This window comes from Berghia stephanieae, chromosome 5 (genome assembly GCF_034508935.2).
Source record: "Berghia stephanieae isolate SIO BIC M18660-M18661 chromosome 5, UCSD_Bste_1.3, whole genome shotgun sequence".
Classification (NCBI taxonomy): domain Eukaryota; kingdom Metazoa; phylum Mollusca; class Gastropoda; order Nudibranchia; family Aeolidiidae; genus Berghia; species Berghia stephanieae.
The window spans coordinates 24,342,237-24,364,736 of record NC_088364.1 but is presented as its reverse complement, the minus strand read 5'-3'; the positions used below and the strand labels follow the sequence as shown (position 1 = coordinate 24,364,736).

General features: G+C 33.3%; 1 protein-coding gene across 4 annotated transcripts in view; it reads right to left on the bottom strand.

The window, feature by feature from the left end:
• Positions 1–22,500, bottom strand: part of LOC144972631 (uncharacterized) — a 90,848-nt gene that overhangs the window by 22,436 nt on the left and 45,912 nt on the right. The window contains exon 1 of one of the 4 annotated variants that reach the window (XM_078914093.1): positions 19,367–19,418. The exons of 2 other annotated variants lie outside the window; for them this stretch is intronic. The gene's annotated coding sequence lies outside the window, so the exon portion shown is untranslated. Of the gene's footprint in view, positions 1–13,479; positions 13,985–19,366; positions 19,419–22,500 lie in introns of those variants that run through there. One more of the 4 variants, XM_078914087.1, reaches the window with a different exon arrangement.

Here is a 22,500-nt window from a genome sequence, read left to right as displayed (position 1 = left end):
TGAAGTGCGAGTTGCTTTGGCAACAACAAAACAAAAACAACAAGAATCATTCCTCTGCATAGGCTGTGTCACACAAGCATTGCATTCCCACAGAAACTCATGGTAATACTGCTTTGTCTCGATCAAAGGATTTGCATAGACCTTTTTTGTAGATCCCAACAGAACAAATGTCTGCTTGCAAAAAGCTTTATCTCTATCCTAAAAATGATTTCATTTTTGTTCAAGGCCGGCCTCTAGGATTTTTCACGTGTTCCTGAATCGTCAGTTACCAGGACGTATCATTGACAAAGAAAAGTGGCACTCAAATTCTCCAAACTGTAATCCACCGGTTTATCACTTCTGGGATGTCCTTCGACAGAAGTTTATTAAAATCATATACAGTCCACTCCGGATAATCGCTACTTCGGTTAATCGCAACATTTCCCAAGAAACGGAATTAATTCTATATAAAAGTCACTGGTTAATTGCAACATACTGCGTCTCCTTTTGATTCAATTGTTTGACTAAGATGTAAGTTAATAAATTCTTTTAATCAATTAGGTCATCAAATTAACAATATTAAATGACAGAAAATAAATTCATATCACTTTTACCAAGGAATGTTTATAAAATGCAATGTATTCATTTAAAATGCATTGTTCTGGTTTTTAACAACTTGACGCAGACGGTAAAGAAAACGAGGAATCGCTCTTCGTCTCTTGTCTCGTGCAAACTAGTGACTTCTGTCCTAACATATTTCATTTGATGCTGCAATTCTTTCAAATTTTGAGACGGTTGTCTCTGGTTTTTACAAACTTTTGTCGAAAGTACATTCGAGAAGTGATAATCCTAGGATTGCAGTCTGGAGAATGTGGGTGCCAACTTTCTTTGTCAATGACACGTCCTGGTAATTGATGATGTAGAAATTATAGAGTTGTGCGAATTAAATGATTTTTAGGATAGAGCTTTTTGCAATCAGGCAACCAGTTTTTCTGTGAATGTTTTGTGTATAACGAAGCGGTTATTTTAATCAACGCAATTTCAAAATTACTCAATTTGGTATCATGATTTAGCTTGTGTTAAATAATTAAAATATCATTAATTTACTTAAGGTTTTACAAGATATAGTTAAATATTGAATCTTTGTGCCATGAGAATTTCGGTAAGATCGTAAAGAAGTGTAAGACCTTCAAACAGGAGACAGTTTGTTTCTGAGATAGAGAAAGAAAGAATGTAGAAAGAAAGAGAGGGGGAAATAAAGAAAGAATGAGAGAGAGAGCGATATATATATATATATATATATATATATATATATATATATATATATATATATATATATAAAGAGAGAGACAGAGATAGAGAGAGAGAGAGAGAGAGTGAGAGAAACAAAGAAAGAATGTAGAAAGAGAGAGAGAGAAGGGGGGAAGAGAGAGGGGGGAGAAAGAGAGAGAAAAGGAAAGAAAGAAAGAAAGAGGGAGAATGAAGGACAGAGAGAAGGGGAGAGAAGGAAAGTAAGAAAATAAGAAAGAAAGAGAGATATAGAGAAAGAAAGAAAGAGGGAAAGAGATAGAGAAAAAGAGAGAGGGAAAAGAAAGAGAGATTATTTGTTATTCTTGACTTTTTATTTGTCTTTTGGTCTGTGCGGCTATGTGGTCTTGTTGTATGACACTCTCTTTCGGATCGGAAGGTCCTGGGTTCGAGCCTCGCTCGGCGCATTGTTGAGTCCTTGGAGTAGGCTCTTTCCTCGCATTCTCTCACCGTAGTCAGGTGTAAAATGAGTACCTGGCCGTTACCAACGTTGTCTCTGTCCGAAAATACATGAAATCAAATTATTTTGATTTTGTACAATCGAGCTTAATATATAAGAATGCAATGAATAGAAGAGTTCCATATTAAATCCCATTAGTAGTAATATAAAAAGCATGAGAAGCCGTTGTTAAATTGTTAAATAAAAAATTGCATGATCAGCAGTTTATAACAATAGTGTGTAAGTGTGTTATAGTATTACACATGTGTAATAGGTGTGTCAATTGTATTATTGTTGTGTGTTGTACACACTTTGCAGTTATTTTTAATTGTATTATTGTGTGTTTTACACACTTTGTAATTATTAATGTCGTTAATATACATGTGTAGGAGAAACCGTTATTAAATTGTAAAATATGTATTATCATTTTATTATAGTAGTGTGTAAGTTTGTTATAGTATTAGATATATGTAAAACGTGTGTTAATTTTATTATTGTCGTGTGTTTTACAAACTTTGTAGTTATTTTTAAAATTGTATTATTGTGTGTTTTACACACTTTGTAATTATTTCTTAACATACATGCGCAGGAGAAAAATATGTATTATGATTATTTTATTATAGTGTAATTGTGTTATAGTATAAGATATATCTAATCCTTGTGTTGATTGTATTATTGTTGTGTGTTTTACACACTTTGTAATTATTGCCGTCTTAGATGTGCGATAGCTATATTGATAAGATTTAAAAAATAGATAACAAAAAGTCCATGTTTTAATGTCATTGTCCTAATGTAATGTCTGTGAATAGATACGAAGATGCACCGTCACATAAGTTAATAACACTCACTTTAAATAATGTTGATATATTTTAGAATAATAATAATCATAGGTTCAAAATTACTCATAATAGATCTCGCATCTCTATTCGGATTTGAACTTGAGACATTTTCGTGCGATAGATAGACGCCTTACAATTTGATCAATAAAGAATCGGTATGTGATCACGACCACGACTCATGGTCGTGATCAACACAATTCGTCGTTTTCTTACGATTCCTGTCTTCTCTGAAAACCCATAATCGCGCAGAAAGCTTACTCAGCGAAAAAAGATGAAACATAATCAATAGTATAAAAAAAAAAGACTTATTGCGTTGTATTGATTAAAGATCCATTTGTTCCTTACATATTTATTTCAACAGGCTGTTAAACTTTCATGAAACCGACACGGTTGTTGTATTGAATTTCACAATAAGTTAATAACACTCACTTTAAACAATGTTGATATATTTTAGAATAATAATAATCATAGGTTCAAAATTACTCATAATAGATCTCGCATCTCTATTCGGATTTGAACTTGAGACATTTTCGTGCGATAGATAGGCGCCTTACAATTTGATCAATAAAGAATCGTTGTGTGAATACGACACATGGTCGAGAGCAAAACACTTCGCAAAACACTAAGTTTTGTTTAATAGTTAAACGCCTTACCAATTATCAACGAAAGGGATCACCATATGAAATCGACACATGGTTAATTGGTGAATTTAGCAACAAAGTGTCTGTTTGCTGTCACCCTTGTCGTCTCAAACAACCAATTTAAAGAATTATGTAGTTTTTCCAGTGATTTACGGTACTGGGATGGAAGAATTATCATGTATGGCTGTGTTGTTTTTTTTTTTCTTGGGTCATTTTTCTAAAGCGAGTCTTGTAGTTTGTAATTTCCGTCTTAAATGCCATTTGCTTTATTTTTTTTAAATAAGACGACGGAGAATTTTATATAATGCAATTAAAGTAGGTAGCGTTCTTGTCTAGGTCTGGTAAAATAAATGAGATGACGTCATACAATCCCCGTAGACAATGTTGATATTGTAGAAACCTCCGGTATAGAGATTAGAACATGAATTCGAAATCAAGACGTTTTGGTATGGTAGTTAGACAATCTATCCATCGACAAATTAAAACCTCTTCACTATGTGAATACGACTAGTAGATGGGTGCAATCGGAGGTGAATGTTTTCATTGAAATTTCACGTAGGATCAATTAAATAGAAATACATAATGTCCATGTGTCCACACAAGTTAAACCCAATATCATGTTTTACAGTCATATTCTCTTTTTCCAATATCATTTTTGGGAACACTTTGATTGGGTTAATGAAAAATTTACATCTGAATCAAAACTAAAAAAGAATTGATGACAAAAGCTTTTGTAAAACCCCAACAACTTTTAACACACGGACTTATTTAACTTGACTGCTTTTTAATTTAAAAATGTTCTTGTCTGATATAATACTTGTGCCCGTCATTTTCAACATGCAGCGGGTTTCGTGTTTTGTATCATGGACTTGAATTTTTTTTTCGGAGCAAGAAATAAATAAATGAAACACAACAATCATTACAATACACAATATTGATTGATCAATTACTTAATACAATAACATGTCCTTGCCAAGTTACTCACTTCGTGAAATAGATTTTGATGAAAAAAATGAAAAGACAATTCCATCACTTCATGTCCTACATTATGGTTATCATACCAAGACATAACCTAATTGAAAATGTAACAAAAATTTTGTGTAGGAATAGTAAATTTTATGAACCAGGTATACATTATCTCTATTTATGACATTAAACCATGAATGTTTTTAACGCACATTTTCAGGGTTTGACACTATATTTACTGTACTTCTCCAGTAACATTGTCGAAGTTTTTAAATATTTGATAGCGGGTGGTTGGATGGGAGCATCACCCTTGAATCATATACCTATGATGTTCGCATGGGTGTACGATCCGATAGTGATGTCGTTTCTTCTTCTCTTTACTAGCCTATCCTGCTTCTTTGGTTTGTGATTGTATTTTTGACAGGGGATATTTTTTTTCCTGTAAATCCTCTGCCTGTTTGTTCTTGGTTATTTATAATTTAGCTTATGATATCTTTAGGTTATGATTTTGATTGACATTTGTACTATTTTTGTTAGATTGCTTGTTTTTTTGTTTCAGCGGTCTCTCATATAACCTCAATTGTGTTGGAAGAGACCTAAAGCAACAAACAAACAAAAATATTTGATACCACAACACTTTTAGATAACAGCAGGTGTTTTTTTCCTCAAATTTTATCGATCTGAGCAGATAATATATTTTATCCCAGTGAAACGCTGTCCTAACAGCTGCTATATTTTTTTAAGATGATAACCCAAATGATCAGTAACACCCAATGTGTAAGACGTAGACGTGCAGTCTTTTAGGCGGTAGTGTAATATCATACAAAAACATCTGTCAAATGTGTAGTAATACCTAATGGCGATTTACAAGACGGTCAAAATTTATTAAATAAAAGTTTTCAGGACAGAATGTATCAATTGAACCTAAGAAATTATTTTTTTTCAAAGCCCAAATGTGTGTGATGTAATTGATTTTTTTAAGCTAAAATTTATTAAATATAAGCTTGATAGCAAAAATTTTCCTAACCAAAACATTTGAAGTAAAACATTGTTGGCTAAAAATGTGAAGTTAAATGTTTTCTTACCAACATTTGGGAAGTAATCATTTTTAGGTCAAAGTTTATGAAATACAAACTATATGACAAAAATGTATGAAACTAAAGTTTTTTGATCAAAATAGTGTCTGGTGAAAAAAAAAAATAAAATAAAATAAAAATTAAAAGTTTTGTGGTCAAAATGAGTGAAGTAAAAGATATTTTGACCAAAATTTATAAAATAAAATATGCGTGTAAAAATGTATGAAATGAATACTTTCTATCCAAAATCTATGCAATGAAATGTTTTTAGACCAAAATGTTTGTAGTAGTAGTATCTTGATAAAGTTTATGAATAAAGTATTATTTCTAACAAAAATATGTGAAGCAATAATTTTCCGACCAAATTGTCTGAAATGGACGTTTTCCAATCAAAATGTGAAAAGTAATAATGTTCTGACCCAATATTGAAATGAAAATTTTCTGTCAAAAATTGTATGAAATTAAATTTTTCTGGTCAAAATGTGTAAAGTAAAAGTTTTCTGACCAAAATATAATAATATTATGACCAACGGTTATGAGATCAGAATACATATTCTCTCCAAATTGTCATTCTATCAAAAAATTGTATCAAATTTAATTTTCTAATCAAAATGTGTGAAGTAAAAGTTTTCTGGTTAAAAATTGTATGAACGTTTGCCAGCAAAAATGTATGAATGTTTTCTGGCCAAATATATGAAGTAAACAATTTTTTAGGGGGTCAACAATTATATATTTAGAATATTCTTTTGACAAAATTGTAGGAACGTCAAAACCACTGAAATAAAAGTTTTCAGGATAAACTGTATTAACGAAATTTTCCAGGCAAAATTTTGCGAAGTAACATTTGTCTGACTAAAAAATGTAAAGTATACTTTTTTGGACCAAAATGTGAGAAAATAAAATGTTTTCTACTAGAACTTCATAAGGTAAATGAAACTTTTTTTGTTGTTGACAAAACGTGTGCAGTAATAGTTTTTCTGTAAATGTATTGTATCATAAATTATTGAAACCGTTACAAAATAAAAGACTTTTCCATGTCTTTCGCTTTTTGAGGCCTTCTCGAGGATTTGACAAAGGCAGAAAGTTTTGAATTTTCAAAGTGCTGACTACTTACCCTGCAGAATTACCATCGACAGAGTAGAGACATAGCAGATATGACTGGTGATCCTATATTATTACAGACAGAAGCAGATATGTCCTACAATTGTTATAGAGGTGCGATGTCGGATACGACACCCAAAGTTTTGCCATAATTTTCAATTTTATTTTGTTACCATTAAAGTATAACGTTTTTAGTCGTCCTTCTAAAATTATCAATGACATGATTAATGTCGATCCCACAAAGGTTATGAGTAAACCTTTGTTCTTCTCCCCGGCAGGGACCAAATAGCCTCGACTACAGTCGTGCGGGATTATATGTATGAAATTTAAAAAAATAATCTGATTGAAGTACTACATTTTGACCAGCTAACTTTTACTTTATGTATTTTGGGACAAAAGAAAAATCAAAACAAAACAAAAACAAATGAAAAATAAATATATAAATAGATAAATATTTCGAAAGAATCAGCAAATAAAAAAGAAATAAATAAAAAAAACCCCAACAAACTTTGAATTGAAATATTTTGACTAGAAAACTTTCATATCAAACATTTTGGTCAGAAAACTGATGTTATACGATTTGACCAGAAAAAGATTTCTCTTCGCCTTTTGGGGTTAGAAAACTTTCTTTTCATAAATTTGGGTAAAAACACAAAAAAAAACCATTAATCTTGTCATCAAAATATTACTAAACACATATTGACAAGAAAACTTTTATCTCACATATATCGACCGGATAACTTTCATTTCATATATATTTTGCCAGAAAACTTTTACTTCAATTATTTTGACCAAAAATATATTACTTCAAGTATCTACATTGGTCAGAAAACTTTCAATTTATATATTTTGGCTTGAAAACAGTTATTTTATAATTTTGACAAGAAATTGTTTTGCGTTGAGGACGAGAACACGTGCATTTCATAATTTTTTGGGGAAACACACACACACACACACACACACACACACACACACACACACAAAACATTGATTTTATCATAGCAACAAATTTCTACTATACACATTTTGGTAAAAAAAAAATCTTACATTTCATACGTTTTGGCTAGAAAAAATTTAATTTCCTAAATTTTGACCCTAAAATTTTTATTTCACAGGTTTTTTGACTGATATTTTACATAACACATTTCGGGTTATGAAACTTTAACTTCACACATTTTGGCCTGAAAACCGCTACATCGTACATTTTATCCAGAAAAATGTTACTTTATATACTTTAGCCAGAAAACTTTTATTGTACACATTTTTGCAAGCAAACTTTTAATTCATGTGTTTTACCCGGAAAACCGTTACTTCATACATTTTGACCAGAAAGATAACGTTTCATACATTATATGGACAGAAAATTTTCATTTCATCAATTTTGGCCAGGAAATTTTTATTGTACACAATTTGGCCAGAAAAACTTTTGCTTTTACTTTACAATATTTTTTTTTTTGGCCCAAAACTTTTACTTCACACATTAGGATAAAAAAAAAGCAACAACAAAAAGCTAGTTCATAAAATTTAGCTATAAACGTTATGTATATATATATATATTATTGAGATATAAAATATTACGCCATAAAATTTATCCTGAAAACTTTCATTTCAAACATTTTGATCAGAATATTTTTTCTCATACATTTTAGCGTGTGCAGCCTTCATTTCATTAATTCTTTTTCATTATAAAACTAAATTTCATAGATTTTGAACAGAACAGCCTTATTTCATAAATTTTGACCAGAAAATTTAAACTCCAACTTTACAATTTTCTAGTCACGAAAATTTTACTTCACACGTAATTGGTTAGAAAACTTCCATTTTGGTATTTTTGTCAGATCACTTTTGTTTCCTGTATTTGGCGAGAAAATTTTTACTTCACTCATTTTGGGTCGAGGTCTAGCACTTTATTACCCTAATTTTATCTTCTGGGTTGGTTTTGGTTTTGGTTTACTAAACTACTAAGTAATTCAAGCGACCTTTGGAGCTATAACAGTGTAAAAGAGAGGGTTGCAATTCAAATGCAGGTTTGGTAAACTGTTTTTTCATTGGAAATAGTTCGAATCTTACACGTTTTGGTGAGATTTCTATTTCATATCCCTTATCTTATCTTTTGGGTGACATTGAGCTTGGTTTTGGTTTTGATTTTGGTTTTTGGTTTACTAAACTACGAAGTGATTCCATCGACTTTTGGAGCTAAAAGAGTGAAACAAAGAGGATTGAACTTCAAATGCAGGTTTTGAATAACCTCTTCCAAAACCATTTAGGTTTTGTAAGGAGTATTTTTTTATTTTTTTTTGGAAATAGGCTGAACTAGGGTTTGAACTGTCTTGTTCAAGGATATCCCGCACGACTGTAGTCGAGGCTATTTGGTCCCTGCCGGGGAGAAGAACAAAGGTTTACTCATAACCTTTGTGGGATCGACATTAATCATGTCATTGATAATTTTAGAAGGACGACTAAAAACGTTATACTTTAATGGTAACAAAATAAAATTGAAAATTATGGCAAAACTTTGGGTGTCGTATCCGACATCGCACCTCTATAACAATTGTAGGACATATCTGCTTCTGTCTGTAATAATATAGGATCACCAGTCATATCTGCTATGTCTCTACTCTGTCGATGGTAATTCTGCAGGGTAAGTAGTCAGCACTTTGAAAATTCAAAACTTTCTGCCTTTGTCAAATCCTCGAGAAGGCCTCAAAAAGCGAAAGACATGGAAAAGTCTTTTATTTTGTAACGGTTTCAATAATTTATGATACAATACATTTACAGAAAAACTATTACTGCACACGTTTTGTCAACAACAAAAAAAGTTTCATTTACCTTATGAAGTTCTAGTAGAAAACATTTTATTTTCTCACATTTTGGTCCAAAAAAGTATACTTTACATTTTTTAGTCAGACAAATGTTACTTCGCAAAATTTTGCCTGGAAAATTTCGTTAATACAGTTTATCCTGAAAACTTTTATTTCAGTGGTTTTGACGTTCCTACAATTTTGTCAAAAGAATATTCTAAATATATAATTGTTGACCCCCTAAAAAATTGTTTACTTCATATATTTGGCCAGAAAACATTCATACATTTTTGCTGGCAAACGTTCATACAATTTTTAACCAGAAAACTTTTACTTCACACATTTTGATTAGAAAATTAAATTTGATACAATTTTTTGATAGAATGACAATTTGGAGAGAATATGTATTCTGATCTCATAACCGTTGGTCATAATATTATTATATTTTGGTCAGAAAACTTTTACTTTACACATTTTGACCAGAAAAATTTAATTTCATACAATTTTTGACAGAAAATTTTCATTTCAATATTGGGTCAGAACATTATTACTTTTCACATTTTGATTGGAAAACGTCCATTTCAGACAATTTGGTCGGAAAATTATTGCTTCACATATTATTGTTAGAAATAATACTTTATTCATAAACTTTATCAAGATACTACTACTACAAACATTTTGGTCTAAAAACATTTCATTGCATAGATTTTGGATAGAAAGTATTCATTTCATACATTTTTACACGCATATTTTATTTTATAAATTTTGGTCAAAATATCTTTTACTTCACTCATTTTGACCACAAAACTTTTAATTTTTATTTTATTTTATTTTTTTTTCACCAGACACTATTTTGATCAAAAAACTTTAGTTTCATACATTTTTGTCATATAGTTTGTATTTCATAAACTTTGACCTAAAAATGATTACTTCCCAAATGTTGGTAAGAAAACATTTAACTTCACATTTTTAGCCAACAATGTTTTACTTCAAATGTTTTGGTTAGGAAAATTTTTGCTATCAAGCTTATATTTAATAAATTTTAGCTTAAAAAAATCAATTACATCACACACATTTGGGCTTTGAAAAAAAAATAATTTCTTAGGTTCAATTGATACATTCTGTCCTGAAAACTTTTATTTAATAAATTTTGACCGTCTTGTAAATCGCCATTAGGTATTACTACACATTTGACAGATGTTTTTGTATGATATTACACTACCGCCTAAAAGACTGCACGTCTACGTCTTACACATTGGGTGTTACTGATCATTTGGGTTATCATCTTAAAAAAATATAGCAGCTGTTAGGACAGCGTTTCACTGGGATAAAATATATTATCTGCTCAGATCGATAAAATTTGAGGAAAAAAAACACCCGCTGTTATCTAAAAGTGTTGTGGTATTAAATATTTTTTTTTGTTTGTTGCTTTAGGTCTCTTCCAACACAATTGAGGTTATATGAGAGACCGCTGAAACAAAAAAAAACAAGCAATCTAACAAAAATAGTACAAATGTCAATCAAAATCATAACCTAAAGATATCATAAGCTAAATTATAAATAACCAAGAACAAACAGGCAGAGGATTTACAGGAAAAAAAATATCCCCTGTCAAAAATACAATCACAAACCAAAGAAGCAGGATAGGCTAGTAAAGAGAAGAAGAAACGACATCACTATCGGATCGTACACCCATGCGAACATCATAGGTATATGATTCAAGGGTGATGCTCCCATCCAACCACCCGCTATCAAATATTTAAAAACTTCGACAATGTTACTGGAGAAGTACAGTAAATATAGTGTCAAACCCTGAAAATGTGCGTTAAAAACATTCATGGTTTAATGTCATAAATAGAGATAATGTATACCTGGTTCATAAAATTTACTATTCCTACACAAAATTTTTGTTACATTTTCAATTAGGTTATGTCTTGGTATGATAACCATAATGTAGGACATGAAGTGATGGAATTGTCTTTTCATTTTTTTCATCAAAATCTATTTCACGAAGTGAGTAACTTGGCAAGGACATGTTATTGTATTAAGTAATTGATCAATCAATATTGTGTATTGTAATGATTGTTGTGTTTCATTTATTTATTTCTTGCTCCGAAAAAAAAATTCAAGTCCATGATACAAAACACGAAACCCGCTGCATGTTGAAAATGACGGGCACAAGTATTATATCAGACAAGAACATTTTTAAATTAAAAAGCAGTCAAGTTAAATAAGTCCGTGTGTTAAAAGTTGTTGGGGTTTTACAAAAGCTTTTGTCATCAATTCTTTTTAGTTTTGATTCAGATGTAAATTTTTCATTAACCCAATCAAAGTGTTCCCAAAAATGATATTGGAAAAAGAGAATATAACTGTAAAACATGATATTGGGTTTAACTTGTGTGGACACATGGACATTATGTATTTCTATTTAATTGATCCTACGTGAAATTTCAATGAAAACATTCACCTCCGATTGCACCCATCTACTAGTCGTATTCACATAGTGAAGAGGTTTTAATTTGTCGATGGATAGATTGTCTAACTACCATACCAAAACGTCTTGATTTCGAATTCATGTTCTAATCTCTATACCGGAGGTTTCTACAATATCAACATTGTCTACGGGGATTGTATGACGTCATCTCATTTATTTTACCAGACCTAGACAAGAACGCTACCTACTTTAATTGCATTATATAAAATTATCCGTCGTCTTATTTAAAAAAATAAAGCAAATGGCATTTAAGACGGAAATTACAAACTACAAGACTCGCTTTAGAAAAATGACCCAAGAAAAAAAAAAACAACACAGCCATACATGATAATTCTTCCATCCCAGTACAGTAAATCACTGGAAAAACTACATAATTCTTTAAATTGGTTGTTTGAGACGACAAGGGTGACAGCAAACAGACACTTTGTTGCTAAATTCACCAATTAACCATGTGTCGATTTCATATGGTGATCCCTTTCGTTGATAATTGGTAAGGCGTTTAACTATTAAACAAAACTTAGTGTTTTGCGAAGTGTTTTGCTCTCGACCATGTGTCGTATTCACACAACGATTCTTTATTGATCAAATTGTAAGGCGCCTATCTATCGCACGAAAATGTCTCAAGTTCAAATCCGAATAGAGATGCGAGATCTATTATGAGTAATTTTGAACCTATGATTATTATTATTCTAAAATATATCAACATTGTTTAAAGTGAGTGTTATTAACTTATTGTGAAATTCAATACAACAACCGTGTCGGTTTCATGAAAGTTTAACAGCCTGTTGAAATAAATATGTAAGGAACAAATGGATCTTTAATCAATACAACGCAATAAGTCTTTTTTTTATACTATTGATTATGTTTCATCTTTTTTCGCTGAGTAAGCTTTCTGCGCGATTATGGGTTTTCAGAGAAGACAGGAATCGTAAGAAAACGACGAATTGTGTTGATCACGACCATGAGTCGTGGTCGTGATCACATACCGATTCTTTATTGATCAAATTGTAAGGCGTCTATCTATCGCACGAAAATGTCTCAAGTTCAAATCCGAATAGAGATGCGAGATCTATTATGAGTAATTTTGAACCTATGATTATTATTATTCTAAAATATATCAACATTATTTAAAGTGAGTGTTATTAACTTATGTGACGGTGCATCTTCGTATCTATTCACAGACATTACATTAGGACAATGACATTAAAACATGGACTTTTTGTTATCTATTTTTTAAATCTTATCAATATAGCTATCGCACATCTAAGACGGCAATAATTACAAAGTGTGTAAAACACACAACAATAATACAATCAACACAAGGATTAGATATATCTTATACTATAACACAATTACACTATAATAAAATAATCATAATACATATTTTTCTCCTGCGCATGTATGTTAAGAAATAATTACAAAGTGTGTAAAACACACAATAATACAATTTTAAAAATAACTACAAAGTTTGTAAAACACACGACAATAATAAAATTAACACACGTTTTACATATATCTAATACTATAACAAACTTACACACTACTATAATAAAATGATAATACATATTTTACAATTTAATAACGGTTTCTCCTACACATGTATATTAACGACATTAATAATTACAAAGTGTGTAAAACACACAATAATACAATTAAAATAACTGCAAAGTGTGTACAACACACAACAATAATACAATTGACACACCTATTACACATGTGTAATACTATAACACACTTACACACTATTGTTATAAACTGCTGATCATGCAATTTTTTATTTAACAATTTAACAACGGCTTCTCATGCTTTTTATATTACTACTCCCATTGACTTACCGTCTTTTACTTATTTGACTTTTGATAAGATAATCACACACTGTTATTACAAAAGGTATGCACGCACTGTATTACAATCCTTATCATGAAGTATACATACGACTTTAAATCATCACATCAATATTAACCGTGATTATTTCAGATCAGCTCCTGTTGCTGTATTATAATCCATTTGCTTTTTATCTAAACACTATATCCGAAAATAAACATTAATATTGCGCATTCACGGTAGATACCAAACAAGATACCGTTACTATGAACGAGTTTAGAGCGACGACATATAACGATCTATTTTATTTGTTCACACTGTTGAATAGAAAAGAATAGTATTAATAAGATTTTGAATTCCTCATAATATTCAGATATTATGGCCATAATTTAAGGAGCGTTTCTGTCATTGTAACATAATCCGGCAGTTATTTATTACGTGGGTTCCCATCAGAACAACGGGATCTGTGTAACTAAGTACCTAACTGATCGCAGCCAAGTCTATAAGAAATCAATCAGGTGAAACGACCTGCCTTATTGATCACTGCTTATAATGGCCTATTCTTTCCTCCTTTCTTTTTGTACTTCATATAATATTGTATGCCAAGAATAAAGAGCGGCAGTCTTTTGTTATGTGATTCTTATTATTCGATTAAATAAATTGCTTGTAACTAAAGGCTGTATAAGAGCGAACCGACGGTATAGTTTAAAAATTCACTCGTCTTTGGACGGGAAGTTTCGATTCGAATGACGATAGAAACACTGGAATTTTTTTTCCTATCGATCTCAGATTTTTAATGATTTGTCACATTTAAATCCACCTTGGTTTGACCATGATTGGAATTTGGATTCCGGTTCTAACAAAGATGTTGACTGTGAGGAAAATGTCCCAGGATTTCTCTAGTTGACTTCAGCGAATGTCCCTTTGGGTCCTTTGTTACAAACACCAGGTCTGGGGTATAGTTTCTGCTCCAACGGGCAGATCATAGACTTCCTTTGGCTTTGGGGTTGTAAATGTGTGTTAGGTCATTAAGGTTTGCCTATTGTGAGATCTCATCCCATGTCGTGTCATTTTAGTTGTAACCCTAATCGGAATGGTTGTTGAAGTCTCCTATGATTATCGATGGGTGATTTACTTGGTCGTGAGAGTAAGAGGCCCAGTTAAGATTAGGTGAATAGTATACATTAGTAATTTCAGTTACCAAATTTTGGTGAAAAGCCTTAAAGGGCTTACTGATTTTAAATCAGATTTTACTAAGAAAATATACATTATTATTTTTTAAAATTATTACTTTTATATTTTGTTATCATTGTTACTAGTTATTATTTTGTATAAAAGATGCCTGCATAATATGTATTTTTACTGAAAATAAATAATGTATTCATTCATTTAATAGTGAATCTTTGTGTGCCGTTGGTTTCTATGATGCCTCCTAGGTCACTGATTTGGTCTGCTGCACTGGCATAAGTGATGATGCCATATTGCTTATGGTTCTGTTTGATTATTACGTGATACTCCTGAATGTTGTATCTTGGGGGAGGGGTTAGATGGGTTTCCTGGAGGAGGGCAATGTCAACGTCATATTTTTTTAGTACAATTGATAAGACTCGGTCATTGATATTCCTTCAATATGTAGGGAAAGTATTTTAATGCTAGTGCCTATAGTGAGATTGTTTTCAAGGCTTGAGACTAGCTCATTTGTCATGTCAACCGGACTTCTTACGTTTGACACGCGTCCTTTTTATGCTGGGCGACGACCGAGCCAGCATGGTATCTTTTCCTATTCTTCATTTTCATTGTTGGAGGTGTGGTTCCAGGAAAAGGAAGAACCTAGTCTGGACGCCGGTTTGGATTTTCTTAAAAGCAAACTGGAGAGCTTTCGCTGACGAAATTGACCAAAACCCGACAGAGGATCCCATCAAAAGCTGAGAATATAGGGAGATTTAACAAACTTGTCCTAACATACCCATGGGGTTTTAGAAAGCAATACATCCCATGCTGGAATGAGCAAAGCAAAGAATTATTGAAAAAATATGAGGAGTCATATGATGAACAAGTAGCAAAAGACTTACTAAATACATTACATGAAAAGAGAGATTGGTAGAAGTTGTCGAAATCTTTGACCTCAGTCACTTCAGCCATCAAGAATGGCAAACCATCAAAAAGCTAAACCCCGAAGATAGTCAAACAAAATCACCCCCCCCCCCCCTTCCCCAAATTGCAGTCGATGTAATCGCCAAAGAAATCAATCAACGGGGACAACACGCCCCAAACCCTCAATTTGAAAACGAGATAAGAAAAGAGTATCAAAAGACCCTGAGAATTTTGCCTGACCATAACATGTTTTAAATGTACCAATAACGATTATGGAAATGAAAGGAGCAATTAAGAAAATAAAAACTGGCATTTGATGGAATATACCCCAACATGATCACTAACTTTGGACCAAAAACAATAAAACTATGACAGACATCATGGACAAGGGCACTGCCACAAGCTAAATCTCGACCAGGCATTTATCGGCCATTACAATGACAGCAGTCACGTGTTATTGGATTCACATGAAATAACCCCCCTTGCGAAGGATGGAAACTTCACACCCACACCTTCATCGCTCAAACCCCGCCAATACCGGACAATGTAGAATTAAGTGTGACATCTGGAAGACAAGCCCCATCACGCTATCTTTAAAAAAATGTATTTTTATAAGCCCCATGTGGGAATGAACAGGACGCGCTAGCATTATAATATACGTACCTTACAACAATATGGTCACTTCCACAAATATATCTTAAAGAACAGACATGTTTTTATCCTGTTCAGTGGTGTGATATTCATTAATAATGGGTGAGTGATTACACTGATTTAACTTTCTTAAATTTCTTTCTGACCTACAGTCTGTATCCGCAACTTTATCTGCATACTTTTACGTTTCTATGCCTATGATGTTGATATGCATGATATCATTATGACTTGGTTACATATAATTTAATATATTTTACAATACCAAGGTTTAGCTAGTTTGTTTATCTAGCCAGCCCGGTACTTCTTGAGGTCAGAGTACCTATCAGTTGTTTACTTCATGCTGTCTGGACGTTAGCATTATAAATATGTTACTTAAAAATTCATCAGGCTACACGTATAACGTTCAAGGGTTAAACTATTTTATTAAATATTTTAAGGCTTGTTTAGCCCATTATACTATTTGAACATGGTATTAGGGCTGCCTTCAGACCCTTTCGCTACCCCTGTCTGAGGGCACACCAGTCCCGCAGACAGGCCAAGAAAGTTTAACACCGAGAAATCTGACGGTCTGTTTATATTTATATCAAACCAGATTTCAATCCCTTCCTAGTACGGACATAGGAAAAGCTGTCCAACCCCACCATTGCTTCAAACGGCACCCCGACAACCAAGACCTGAGAGACGGCTGATCGGCTAAGGACCTCACCTGCCACCAAGCTAAGACTTACAACAATAAAAAATAGTGTGGTTTTCCTTGTTGGTGCCACATGGTGAATAATAAACATGTTAATACGTACCATACTATTTAAAACAAAATAAATCCGACTCACTTTTATTGTCAAGTATAAGTGGGACTGGAACTTGTTTTATTCGTTACTTATTGCATTGTGAAGGTTATATACTTAGACAGCTATACGAGACAGTAAGCATTGCTGTTTACTATTTCCGTGTAATATGAAATGGGGAAATCATAGGATTTGCAGACCTCTATAACTTAAATTTAATCATTAAGGCGATTCTGTGAGTGCATCAATTGTCAACCTATGTAAAACGCTCGAGTGGTGTGGATAATTATTCCATATTTTTTTCTTAAATAAAATTTTACCTCCACCTTAAATACCAGATTACAGGCACATACCCACAAACTTGGCAATACGCCAAAGTAATCGCCATATTATAGGGAGGCAGCCAATGACTGAACCATCCAGCCACAGACCGATATCTCTACTTTGTTGCTTATACAATCTCCGGGAAAGAATTGTACTAGAGCGAATCACCCCATATATAAATCCCTTACGGCCAGAACAAGCGGGCTTTAGACCATAAAGAACCATAAGTGACCAGGTCCTTGCACTGACCTCGTGAGACTTTGAGAACAAAAAGAAAACCCGAGAAGCAACAAAAGAATTGAAGATCACAGTCGGTAACTCAATACCCCCAGACCCCTTTCCTCGGCATCATATTGGACAGACAGCTAAATTACCGCAAACACATTGAGGGAACTGCAAATAAAATCGCAAAAAGAAACAGCTTGGTGAGAAATCTTGCAAATACCGCTTGAGGAACCTCACCACAAGTACTGAGAACTTCTGCTTGGCACTGTGCCCCAGTTTGAATGCCCACAAGTAAACCGCATTGACATCTAATTAAGAGAATCAATGAGAATAAGAGGATGTCTCGAGTCAACTCCTACTCAGTGGCTCTCAACACTGATCGGCATTGCGCCACCAAGTCTTAGAGGACAAGACGCTAATCAAAGGATGCATGCAAGAATTGATGAATATACAAATAATACTCCTATAAAAATAAACATAAATGGAGCACCTTCAACCATACGACTCAAATTGAGAAGACCTTTCCACCGAACAATATTGGAAGACTTCAACGTGGAAGAGAACTGGGGAGAAATGTAGAACAGGGAAACACCTAGAGGAGGCAACATCATAAAACCCCACCAAAAGAATGCCTGCATTTTTCAAATCGCCTCTATTCTATTTCCAATGTGATACTTTTTTTTTTGTTTCTACTGTTACAAGGAATCTACGTAAGCAAGAAAATGTGTTTTGCTATTTTTTGTACTTGTACAGACAATTTATGTTGGTTCCAAATCACTTAATCCTGGTTACGGCATTAACTATTTCTATGTCACGGTATTAAATTACATTAAAAAAAGAATGTAAAAGGCTATTTTGTTTTCCAAATCAGGTTCCTTTCTTTAGAAAATGACTGAAAATGTGTTCTTTTTAAAGAAAGAAGCAATTTTCATCGTCAGTAGAGTGAAAAAATAGTTTGTTTGCTTTTATTCTAATTTTAGAACCTCCAAGGCAAAGTCCACCTAAATTCAAAATAAATCGTTGCCAGTCCAAAATATCTTCATATTCAGTTGAAAATAAAGTTTAGCACACAAACAGGGTAAGAAAACGGTTTGATTTTTAAAAATTTTAAACATTTATCACCGTGTTTATCACGAGGCCGTCGCATGACCTGATTACAAATGATTTCGAACATGGAAAAAACAGAAGGATTTTGAAATAACAGGGCCACAACATAAAAAGCTGTCACTTATTATTGGTATCTATAAAGTTGTAATATTTTTTTCGATCCGATTTGTTTTTAAACGCAGTTGATATAAACTCACGCGTGTCAGGATGAATTCGAACAGGATGATTTCGAAACCATGAAATGAGTCGATAACCCAAAAGTAACCGATAGCTCTGTTTTAAGGATGTTTTAATCAGCAAAAAGTTGTTTAGTTTGTTTTGAAATGAAGAAAATTTCACGCGTAAGGAATTTTTTGAAATAGTTGCAGGGTAAGTTAAATCAACGAGCGACGTACAGATTGAATTCCTCTGCATGTACCATGCTCATCAACGTACAGGTAGAACCATATTACCATCATATTATGTTACAAGAGGCGCTAATAGATTGTATAAGAATGATGTCGACTATTACCACCCGCTTCCAAAACTTGTTTAAAACTTCTCCGGTCAAAAGTTCTACAAGAAAAAAAATCCAATTTATCATTATAACCCCCCGATCTAATTCTGAGATTAACCAAAATATAAATCCTCTCGCATTTACCGAAACGTCCATCTCCTGAAAAATGTCAAATAATTTGTTTACTAACAATAAAACATTAAACAATACTCATACCTCACTGCCATACTTCGAATCAACATGCCATGAATAACACACTTCACCACTCGCTGTTTGCCCAGTGGAATCACGACGCGGGGGTTATAATGATAAACTGAATTTATTTCTTTTAGTTTTAGAAATTTTGACAGGAGAATTTTAAAACAGAATTTGGGGGTGGGCGGTGGTAGTCGACAGCATTCTTATAGATAAAATTAAGATGCCGTCACTCAGGTCTTTGTTATTGTTTTTTTACCATCTACGTTTATGAGTAATGCTCATTAAATTGTATTAACCAGACTATAAACGACCAAGATTAAACATAGTTTTGTGTGTTGGTCCCTTATATTTCCGGATGGCAATGTTGTGAGTTTCTTAGCAAAGCGTACAAAATCGATACAATCTATTAGCGGCTCTTGTAACAGATGATGTACATTGATGAGCATAGAAACTCAATTTGTACGTCGCTCTTCGATTTAACTTACTCTGCCACTGTTTCAATAAATCCTTACGCGTACAATTTTCTTCCATAAGCCACCCACTGCATATTCTATTTTTATTTGAACTCTGTATAATTGATGAATGTGTTCTCCTGCTTACTACTATATTAGTACACTTAAAGTCCAGAGAATACAACACAGAAGAATAATTTATCAGAAGATGGATTCTACGCCATCTGCTACACCAAGAGCCCCTCTGGATATTTTCTCCAAGGCACAGAGTGTGGCAGATCATATCTGGGACTATTAAGGGCTATATAAATGGAGACAAAAATAGAGCCATCCAAAAAGGATATAGATAGAGTCTATGTCTTTCTCAATTATTTTTTCATAAGTATCATTGTAAAAAAACTGTTAAAACCCGCAATAGTTGTTGCATTTATTTATCTAAACCTTTTAACGCGTTTAAGGACGTATGGAGTCATAATACATCAATTTATTTGAGTTAAGGGTGTTTAAAAAGGGACAATCCTCTATATGTCATATCATGATACTTCAGGGGTGGGTAACTCTTTGGGCTTATACACTTGTGTCAATGTGCTCTAGCTCAAGATATTTATATTTTCTGAAGGTGATTCAAATTCTCTTTCAAATGAAGCCAAATATGATATTAATCAATTTTGAAAGTTGGCCAAATATAGTCTGACAAAGAAAATCCTGAAAACGTGTTCTGTAAAAATACAATATAGATTAAGTATTTACATTGGTTAATTCTTTTTATCACTCCTGTTTTAGCACTTGGGGCCCCATTTAAAAAAATGCATATTCAAAAATAATCGAGAAAAAGTGTTTCACTTGAGTTCAAGTATTGAATATAAGTCTAACCTAAGAGCAATATTATGCGTATGCCCCTCATGTCCTAACCAGACAGAAACATAGGATACTCACCTAAAGGTTAACAGTCAATTGGTTTCAAATAAATGCATGTCAATTACCAATACCGACATAATAATATGGAGAAAACTAGAAAAAATATCTCACCAAATGCGGTGTGTCTTTTTTACGAAACCCACCGAAACCCAACAAAGTTATGGGAAGTAGGTAGCAGTGGGGAGTGAACCTGGGACTCAGGGAAGTGTACACCATTGGAGAGTGAACCTGGGACTGGGTTAGTGTTTTTTTACGAAACCCGGCGAAACCCGACAATATTCGGCAAAGTTTTGGGAAGTAGACAACTGTGGGGAGTGAACCTGAGACTCAGGGAAGTGTACACCAGTCGGGAGTGAACCTGAGACTATGGTTATCGGCGGGTTTCGTAAAAAAGACACACCCCACCAAATGGCGCTCTCGTCCAACTGCCTCACTCCCTACATAAGGCAAAGATATAGCCCGGACAAGAACGAAAAAAGAGCGCAAGAAGCGAGCATAAGATAAAAACTATGGACGAGACATAAAAAATAGTTACTCTCTCGGCCAACAGAGATAAATGGGGCTTTCCACACACATACAGGCCGATTAATCATTGAATCAATAACTATTAAAGGCTAAACCAACAATCATTGTAACAAAAGGTAACAGGCTTGTCCTAATCAAAACAATCTGCACAAGGGCAGTAATAGCCAGCAGCGGTAACAAACACTCTTAACTGAAGGATCAACTGGATTCATGAGTAGTGGGTGTTTTTCGATACCTATACACAGACTTTGAGCTCTTAATAAGTACGGTGTCTCACGATATGTTGACGAATACCAGTCAATCAGCAAAGACTTTTGTGGTCTGGGCGGCTTCTGGCCCGTATGTACCTGGTTCGAGTCCACTCAAGGCGGCACAAAGTTGGGTCACAGGAGAGATTCTTTACTAACCTAACAATCTCACCGGTTAATGTTGAGAAATTGGAAATTGTAAGAGCGCCTGACAGATGTCTTGTCTCGGCCTACATGCCGTGTGTTGGCTTAGGGCCTATTCTAAAGCGCTTTGAGCAAATTTAGTGGATATTCAATTAAAAAATTAAGGAGCAGCACCGTTGTAAGATAAAGAACTGAATGAAAGGTGCCAGACAAAACAAGAAAGAAAAATACAAGAAAAAAAACATCCCCAAAAAATCAGATCAATTCTTGCTTCACATTCCAAATCCCTTAAACATTTCAAATTGAACGCCAATATTTTGCACTTTAATTCAGGATGAGGTCATATTATTCCACGGTGTGGAATATATAAGGAGAGGAGAAGTACCGTCTGTCGATCAGTATTAATCAGTAGGATTAAATGTTCTTTTGTCAATGTCGAAAATTCCCCATCCTTTATAAGACAGTAAATGAATCAATTAATTTCGTCTTGAGTGTCTAGGTAGATTTGCTGTTTGTCTAGTCAAAGGTATTAGTTGACACAACAAAACCAAAACCAACTGGCAAGCACCTCAACCAAAGAGGATTAAGCTAAACACAGATTGGAAGATTGGCTAATGTAGGAAAACAGAGGACCTTTGATAAAGTAAATATCTTAATCTTTAAAGCTGTTTATCGGATTAGCGAAATTATTTATTCGTAAACACAAAGACTTGTAGAAGGAAGCACACCACTCTCTCATTAAACGGCACATTATTTTAAGGTGATGTCAGGTCATATATCATGACTTTCTTGTACTTGAATATGTTCCAAGTCATCTGGGCGCTCAGTCATAAAGTCATATAATATTATGGACTTCTCATAATAT